The following is an 8,451-nucleotide window of genomic DNA, read 5'->3' on the forward strand; positions in this document are numbered from 1 at the left end:
CATATGTGGGAGTTTATACAATAACTTGTAATTATGTTGATTCACACAATGGAAAGACTAGGTGTACATTGAGAATCAATCCTTCCAGCAAAATATAGAGTTGTGGGTATAATTAAAGCTGCAAATTCCAAACATGCATTTTTAATGCTTGAAAACCTTGTTTTCCAAGGAAAATCAACATAGATAAGCCTTGTCATGTGTGATAAGCTTAAGCCACATATGAAGTATATTGTTTGTGTGTAACAAAAAGAAGGGGAGTATGAGCATCCTCACATGGGGAAAAATCCAGGACAATTGTGCCATAGAGGCTTGTAAAATAGAATGCAATATTTTGAGTTGGGTATTCATTTAGCCTTCTGTGGGGAAATACAATAAAGGTAAGAAAGAGTCTTATTTTTGGGGGTTATATTGTTATTTTTTCGGGGCAATATTTTGAAATGGGTATCCATTTAGCCTTCTGTGGGGAGATTCTTAAAGGAAAAAAAGGAATCTTATTATTTTCTTTTTTTGGGGTCAATATCGGGACATTTACCAAACAGGTTGGGAGGGTTAAAGCTAGTAGGTAATTTTACTTTGGAGGCTAGGCATAGGCAAAACACTTTAAGGAGACTAGATAAATACTTGCAAGCCATTGCACAAGAGCCCACTAACCATTTGTAAAGCACAAATGTCCAACATTATTTAAGAGAGGGGAGGACATTGTATACATCCATGATATCTTGCTTTAGGCATGAATCTCTCGTGGTTGTAAAGATCGTTATGGCCCTTGGTAGGAAACCTTGAAGAACCTTGAGAAAGCATTGATTGTCTACCTACATGCAGAGAATCAATGTGCTTTTATGGCATGAATTGAGTAAGAAGAAGATTGTGCTTGTATTAATACATGACAATGGTCTCATGTCACCACCTGAGACATAGTGAAACATTGCCATTACAAATTTGTAATCCTCATTTAGAGAACTAAAACATATAGGGTAAGAAAGTCAATTATGAGACATCCTCTAGTAGGACAAGGTATCGCCCTCCAATTTAAATACATTACTTTGAATATGCTTGGAATCATGCTTATGTGTCCTTACACGATTGTTGACTTGGCCTTGGCTTCTCTAATCCCTTAAAAGGCCTTGAAAAGTGAATTTTCTCAAGTACAGCATCGATATAAGTTTTAAAAAGTATCAACTTGTATTGTTAAATGCTTATTTTCATTGAAATTTTGATGCATTGTTTACATCACAAAAATGGCTAAATTGGCACCCCCTTACCTACTGTTTGGAACTAATTGTCTCTAATATATATCCTCTATCTTGCAAGCTATGGTGGTCTATGCTCACCACATCGAAAAGAAAGATTGAAGCACTACTATTTCATAGCAGAAGCACTAAATTTGCCAACAAAAGGAGATCCATTGAGGTCTAAAGAGAAGAGCAAGACGAAAGTAATTACCAAAATAATGCCGTAGATACCTTCACCGATATGATCTACAAGATGAAAAAATATCCTACTCGGCTCTACCTTCATCATTTCTAATTTTTTGCCAAGATGCCACCAAGATATACTGCCCCAAATCATGCTATAGTTTTAGCATTCACCATAGCTTTGAAGATGCGGCTATCAATTTCAAATTATCATGATTCCTACATGCTCAACACACTGAAGAGCACCAAGAAAAGGAGTGGAATTTCATAGGCGGATAGCCTACCATTAGGGGAAGTTTAAGGTCATTTTATAGCCCTCTCAAAACTTGCCTAGTTTTCATTTTTTTTCCGTAAAAAGGGAGGTATGGATAACTATCCTTTTTCTTGCTCAAAACTATATGATGTGACCTGTCTTTGTAAAGATCTCTTTAAGAGCTTTCAAACATGCCAAAGTTCCATGACGGAGCCTCCTTCCCATTGACCCTCATGACATATTCCCTCAAACTTCCCCTAATGCATGCTATAGGTATGGTTGATAATCTACCACCAACCACAGATCAGAATTCATACCTAATAGCTAGGATGAAAAATGAGAAAGAAGACGAAGAAGAATTAGAATCAACTACATACCCCAGAACAAGATAAAAAAGAAAGCTAATGCAACCATTCAATGATGATGAAGAAGAAATCAATGAAGTTCCAATGGATGAGCAAGATAATGAAGAATAACCACCTGCAAAAGGTGTTCAAGACCCCTCGGATATGAAGGAAGGGAGAAAGAGAGTTTCCAGGGCAAGTAGAAGGTGGGTGAGCAAGGCTCCAAACACATTAAGGTGCCACCACAAATTATTATTGAAGAGCCTACCCAAAGAGCCACAAGACGAGAATGAGAAAAGGAAGCTTTCAAAAGAAAAAGGCCTACAAGGAGACTTATGAAAAGTATTGGAAACCAAACCCATGCAAGCTCCACACCAAAAACCCCTTGAGCCACCAAGGTGAGGATACCCTTGTAGATCTAGAATTTATCTATGGTAAGAAGAAAGACAAAGAATGCAAGAAAGTGAAGCTAACAAAGATACAACCAAAGCCAATACTGAGGTGGAAGGCACCGCAACAATTGTATCAGTTCCCTTGACTACATGAAGAGTACTTCCCGCATACAAGAAGAGATCCACAAGGAAAAATACTAGAGGAAGCATCACAAGAGCCTCCACTACTAAACCAAAAGTGCTCAAGAGTGCACAATCTAAAGAAAACACTGAAAAAAATGTAAAAGAAGATATAAAAGTTTATATAGTAGATATAGGTCTAGAAGAGACAAAGAAAGAGCCACATTAGAAGACAAAGAAGCAGATAGAGCTCCAAAAGAGACAAAGAAGGAGCCAGAGGAGGACTCAAAAGAAGAGTCAAAAGATGATACCAAAGAGGAGGAGAAGGTAGAGAAAATCCTTGAAACTGAATGGAATTGCTAAATCTGTTACATCCTTGTTGTAATGACAAGTCTGTAGAAGATTATGCTTGCATGCATGATGCCTTGCATAGCAAATTTTTTATTTTTTCTCAAAAGCTTCAACACCTTCTCAAAACCCCCTATCCCATGCGACCACATTATGGACTCTTGTTAGCAATTGCATTCCGTAAGCGTGGGTATCCCATTATGGGAACCCAAGCTTGGCCAGGTTATTGGCATTTAGGTGTGAAAATAAACCAAGAAGCCACGGAAAATGGCGTCGGTAGCATAGAGAAGTTCCAAAGAGAATAGGGTGAGAGCTACGGGCATCCTCTTGCCATGATGAAGAAATGAAATCATTGCTGCTTGGCCTTGTGATGCTAACAAGACTACATGTAGGCCATTCTATGCAGATCTCCCTCATGACCATGCCTCAAATGTTCTCCAACAACCATCTTACAACACAAATGCACGACCTTCCTTGCAAGTTTCATGCAAAAAGAAAATTCCCAAAAACTTCCATGACCTTCAACTCTTCTTTACCTCCATAGAACCGCCATGGCCTTGCATGAGAGAGAGAGAGAGAGAGAGAGAGAGAGAGAGAGAGAGAGAGAGAGAGAGAGAGAGAGAGAGAGAGAGAGAGAGAGAGAGAGAGAGAGAGAGAGTTCCATGGCGCTTCTTCCCTCCAAGGGTGTCTTGCTCCACCTTGCTCTGATACCAATATGAGACTGCACTGTGGACAGGCATGCGATATCCTCCAAACCTCCCTACTTATAGCCCTTGGCTCGTGCAAGTAGGACCCCTTTACCATATTTCCTTGCCCCTTGGCTCCTACAAGTAGGACTTCTTAACTATATGCCCTTTCCTTGGCTCCTAGCCATAGCCTTGTCCTGACAAGACTAACACCTCGCTCATTTAGGACTTCTTAACCATATGCCCTTTTCTTGGCTCCTAGCCATAGCGTTAATCTTGTCCTGACAAGACTAACACCTTGCTCATTTAGTGGCTTACCTGCGTGATTTTGACTCTTATGCCATGTATTTTGACTGGTGACTTGGGTATGCTTGTTCAAGGCCAAAAACCTAATTCCATAGGTTCTTGAGATTAAGGCCTCTTTCATTGTGTTGGTCTTTACATGCCACTATTTTGTCTAATAGGTTGGCATACTTCTGTCCTCTTGATTTATTTGTCATATATTGATTTTTCTTTGTGAAATAGACATGATGGTTGCAATAGGGTTTGATGGAGCCTTTGTTGTGTTTTCCATGACAAGTGGTCATAAGTATTTGTGGGTGCTCTGTGATTAAGTTTCCAATAAATTTTTTTGAACCCACTTTGTTTCTAGTCTCTGTGTGACCACCTTTTACATTTTCCATTCTACTCTAACTTGATGGACACTAGGCTTCAATATCCATATCTGCTTAGTACTGTTGTAAAAGCCTTCCTTCTATAGTAGACATCGAGGTATCCATTTGGAGGCTGCATCACCCTTGGTTGTGATTGGCATCTATTGGCTCTTGGTTGCAACTACTTGCTTTTGAGTGAGCCTTGTGCTACATGACTGATCTTTATTGTTCTAGGTTGAGCTACTACTTTTGGTAACCATATTTGAGAGTTACCTTCATAAAATCCTTGCGCTTTGAGTAGGTGACTAAAATTATCTGTTGTTTCACATGTTCTTATTAGGTAGCTTGGTTGGAGTCTATCTTTTGCACCCGTACTTGTTGAATCACTTGTTTCTATGAAGGTCATTTCTTTTGCCCTTTGTGTTTGTCCTTTCTCTTGATTGAGGTGTTTGTTTATCACTGATAGCTCTTGTTTATCTTCATAAAACTTTGTTCTTGAGGTGAGTAGGTCCAAGCTATTACCTTAGGATTTTTGGCCCAAACATTAGTGTTTCCTTGAAAGTAGCCTTGAGTAGTGATTTAGTCATTTGATGCTCCCCACCCTGTTAGCAGGTTTCCACGATGGATTTCTATAGCATAGCTTAATGGTAATAACATAATTTCAATACTTAAGGAAGCGACTCGGATGGGGCACGGAGACTCTTTGAGGGTGTCAACCTCAACAAGTGAACCTACAAAACATCAATATCTCTAGCACATGCAAATCTATCAATCTCAAATATGACAATTTGCCTATGTCCTATGTCACCGCACTCAATCATCAACCCATTTTGGCACTTGAACGAAGTCCAAATGCTACAAAACTTTGGGAGGAGTTCTAAGACACTTAGGGACACTAACCTACTAAGTTTGGTTGCAATACAAGGAGGTACCAAAATCACGATCCATCATGATCAAGGTCTTGGAAATTGTAACAAAACATACCAAAAAGGTTGCCCTAGGGTCTACAAACACTCTCCAATGGTCAGAATGTCAGAAAACAATCATTAATGTACTCAAAACAGCATATTTAGCCTACTAGCGCATAGTCACAAATCACAACAGAATCAACAATGAATATACTTGAATGAAAGAGCAATGGACAAGGAACACCTTGCAAGTTTCAGAATTGAAAAATGAGTATCAAAGCTTAAGGTATGAAGATTACAAGTTGCATGAGAGTAGCCGTCCTCAATTGTAAATTTCAAACTCTTTAAAACTTGATAATGATAAGGGTTCTTTTCCCACTTTACAAAATGGACTTTATACCTAGAGCTCTCTTGGCCCGTGGTGGCTCACTTTACAAAACTCAAACTCCATTACAAACTTTACAACTCAGCTTTTTAGAGATGCCCACCTATAATCAGAGATATTAAATAATTACAAGGCTTTCCGGAAAAATAATGAAAATACATAAATATTATTAAATAATTACAAGGCTTTCCAAAAAAATAATGAACATACATCTAAATTTTGGGGCTCATGGAAGAAGGGGTCGACTTCAAGGGCGCCCATCTGGTTGAGTACCAACATTCCCCCCTTCCTAGTCTTTGCACACCCTCGTGCAAACTGTGCGGGTCTGATTCAGAGTGCCGTCGTGCTGTCTTTGCTATGCATGTGCAACTACTAGATGGAGCTGAATGTATCCTTCTTTAATAATCGAGTGTACGCTTTTCAAGAGTAAGAGTTCGTAACTTGAAATTTTTTTCCCCTTGTTTCAATTTTCACTTTTGCTGCCAATTCTTTGAAAGGATTGCTACATAAAGTGCTCTAATAATAAATATGGAGAGCAAGTAGATTCTTTGTCATGGGGTTAATTGAAGATGGATGAATCAAGCTCAAAGAACCCGGTCATGAATGCCTATTCAAATGCTTGCATGTAGTGAGAGGGCAAGAACATGACACATGCATACAACCCCATGATGATATTCTTGCTTGAAATATTTGTCTCAAGGTTTGCATAGCCCTCTATATCCTTTTACGAGGATCTGTCATAATAACTAATATCTAATTCTCCTAAATGATTTTCTCATGTTAAACTGATCATTTAATATGGGGGAGTGCTAGGGGAGAAAAAGCTAGAATATTGGTTAAGCTGGCGGACCGGCCACAGTAGGGATCCAAAGGAGGGAAAACAGGGATCCAAAGGGGGGTCCATCTGCAAAAGAGCTATATGAAACAATGGGCTCCAAAGACCTTAGGGTTCAGCCCATTAAGACTTCCAAAATGCTAAGGTTCCAAAATTTAAAGGTTGTGTCCAATGGTCAAAGGTTTAGGAAATTGGATGCTTTGTGTGTGTCCCAAAAAGTCTTCACAAAATCCTACATAGGAGGGGGCGAGCCCAAGAAGTAGGGGATGAGAGAGAAACACACACACGCACACACTCACAAGCTTCCTTTCTACACAAGGGGAAAGAGGAACACATGTCAACTCCCTAGGCCAGATGCCCACAAGGTGTACTCAAATCCTATTGGATGGCCTTGGAGGTGGACCAATGAGAATTAGGCTAGAGTAAATCTAGTTTAATTAATTTAAAAACATTTAATAAAATAACCAATAGGAATTAAGCTCTCTAGAAGACTATTGGACAGTCTCCCAAGGGGTCTAATGAGCATTCAGCAGCCCAATGGCTTGCCTGATTCCTATTGGCTAGGAGAAAAAGGGGTCCAATGAGAGTTTAATTGCATTTATTAATTACCTAAATCTCTCACAAAAGAGGAAAGGGGGACACAAGTTAGAAGGCTATCACTTATGCTCTTGAAATCCTATTGGCTAAGCCTGGGGAGGTCCAATAATGAGGTGCTAGCAAGAGCAATTAGCAAGAGGGGTCGACCAAGAGAGAGAGGGGGACTGATTTTTCAAAGGAATTATCCACACACACACACACACACACACACTCACACAAGCTCATGTGTAGAGTAAGAAGACTCTCTCTCGCTTTTCAAAACTTTAATGGAAAGCTTATCACCTACTCCAAGCTTGTGAGAAGGGAGGCCTACACCAACAACTCTTGGATTTGTGATGCAAATCCAACCAAGAGCCAAGCTTCAATGCATGCTCATCTCCTCTACCATGATAATTACTAAGGTAAGATATGCTAATATGAGTGATTATATGAGAAGATGTACATCTTTCTTGTAAGACTAGTCCTTCTTCCTTTCAATCTACTCTCATACCCCGCTAGCTCTCACCATCTTCGAAGGTGTGTCAGGTCTTGGGTCTGAGACTGTGAAGGAATTGATGTTGTGTTTGATAAGTGTTTTCCTTAGTGCTTGATGTTTCCATCTTCATTGCACTAGCTAGTATTGAAGGAACACAAAGAATTGTATTGTAAAATGTCTTTGTTAAGGCGGTTACGCCGCTAGCGGAAGCTAAATAGCGAGAACTCAACCAACAACAGAATTTGTCAGACGAGGACGGAGCTTGACCCGCAGGCGCATGGAAACAACTAGGTGGGTGTCAAATCACCTACTCGACCTTCTAATGACAATCACTACTAAGGAAATCAAATCTAAGTTCTAAAATACGCAAGTGACTGAAATCCGTACTACGAACGAATGCTATACGAAAGAGGATCTAGAATCATTGAATCGATCTCAAATTTAAGGGGAAGTCTATACACTAGGTAAGAACAACACCCTAAAGACTTGAACTGCAAACTCAACCTATAACCACTCCGTGCGGTAAACGCGTATGAAGACAGGCCAAAATATACAGGTGACCGAAACTTGACCCCGATGGTACTAATGTGTAGCTCTACTCGTTGTGGTTCTATAGATATGGTGCACGCTCAATTCCAACACACGAGTTGGAAGAAAACTCACACCGAAGCTCGTAGGAACTTACCACACATAGAAGCCGATAGCGTGCACTCTTGGTATCTGTGCGTAGCTCTCGTCGTTGCTAACACAATGGCGGTGTCGCTTCTCCAATGGAGGCTCCGTAGCTCGCGTAGCAAGTAGATAAGACTCTCTTTCTCTCTCTCTCTCTCTCTCTCTCTCTCTCTCTCTCTCTCTCTCTCTCTCTCTCTCTCAGACACAGTCACGGCACTCAAAAACTCACTTTGATTAATAGTCTGCCCCTAGGTTACAAAAAATTTGGCTTATATACCTCAGCCTTGGAGGTGAGAACATCTCTAACTAATTACATCAGCAAGTGAAATTACTTCGGGATTACAAGCTGGAAACTCAATTGAGTCCCG

Source organism: Adiantum capillus-veneris, chromosome 14 (genome assembly GCF_014529385.1).
Source record: "Adiantum capillus-veneris isolate H3 chromosome 14, ASM1452938v2, whole genome shotgun sequence".
In the NCBI taxonomy this organism is placed as follows: Eukaryota; Viridiplantae; Streptophyta; class Polypodiopsida; order Polypodiales; family Pteridaceae; genus Adiantum; species Adiantum capillus-veneris.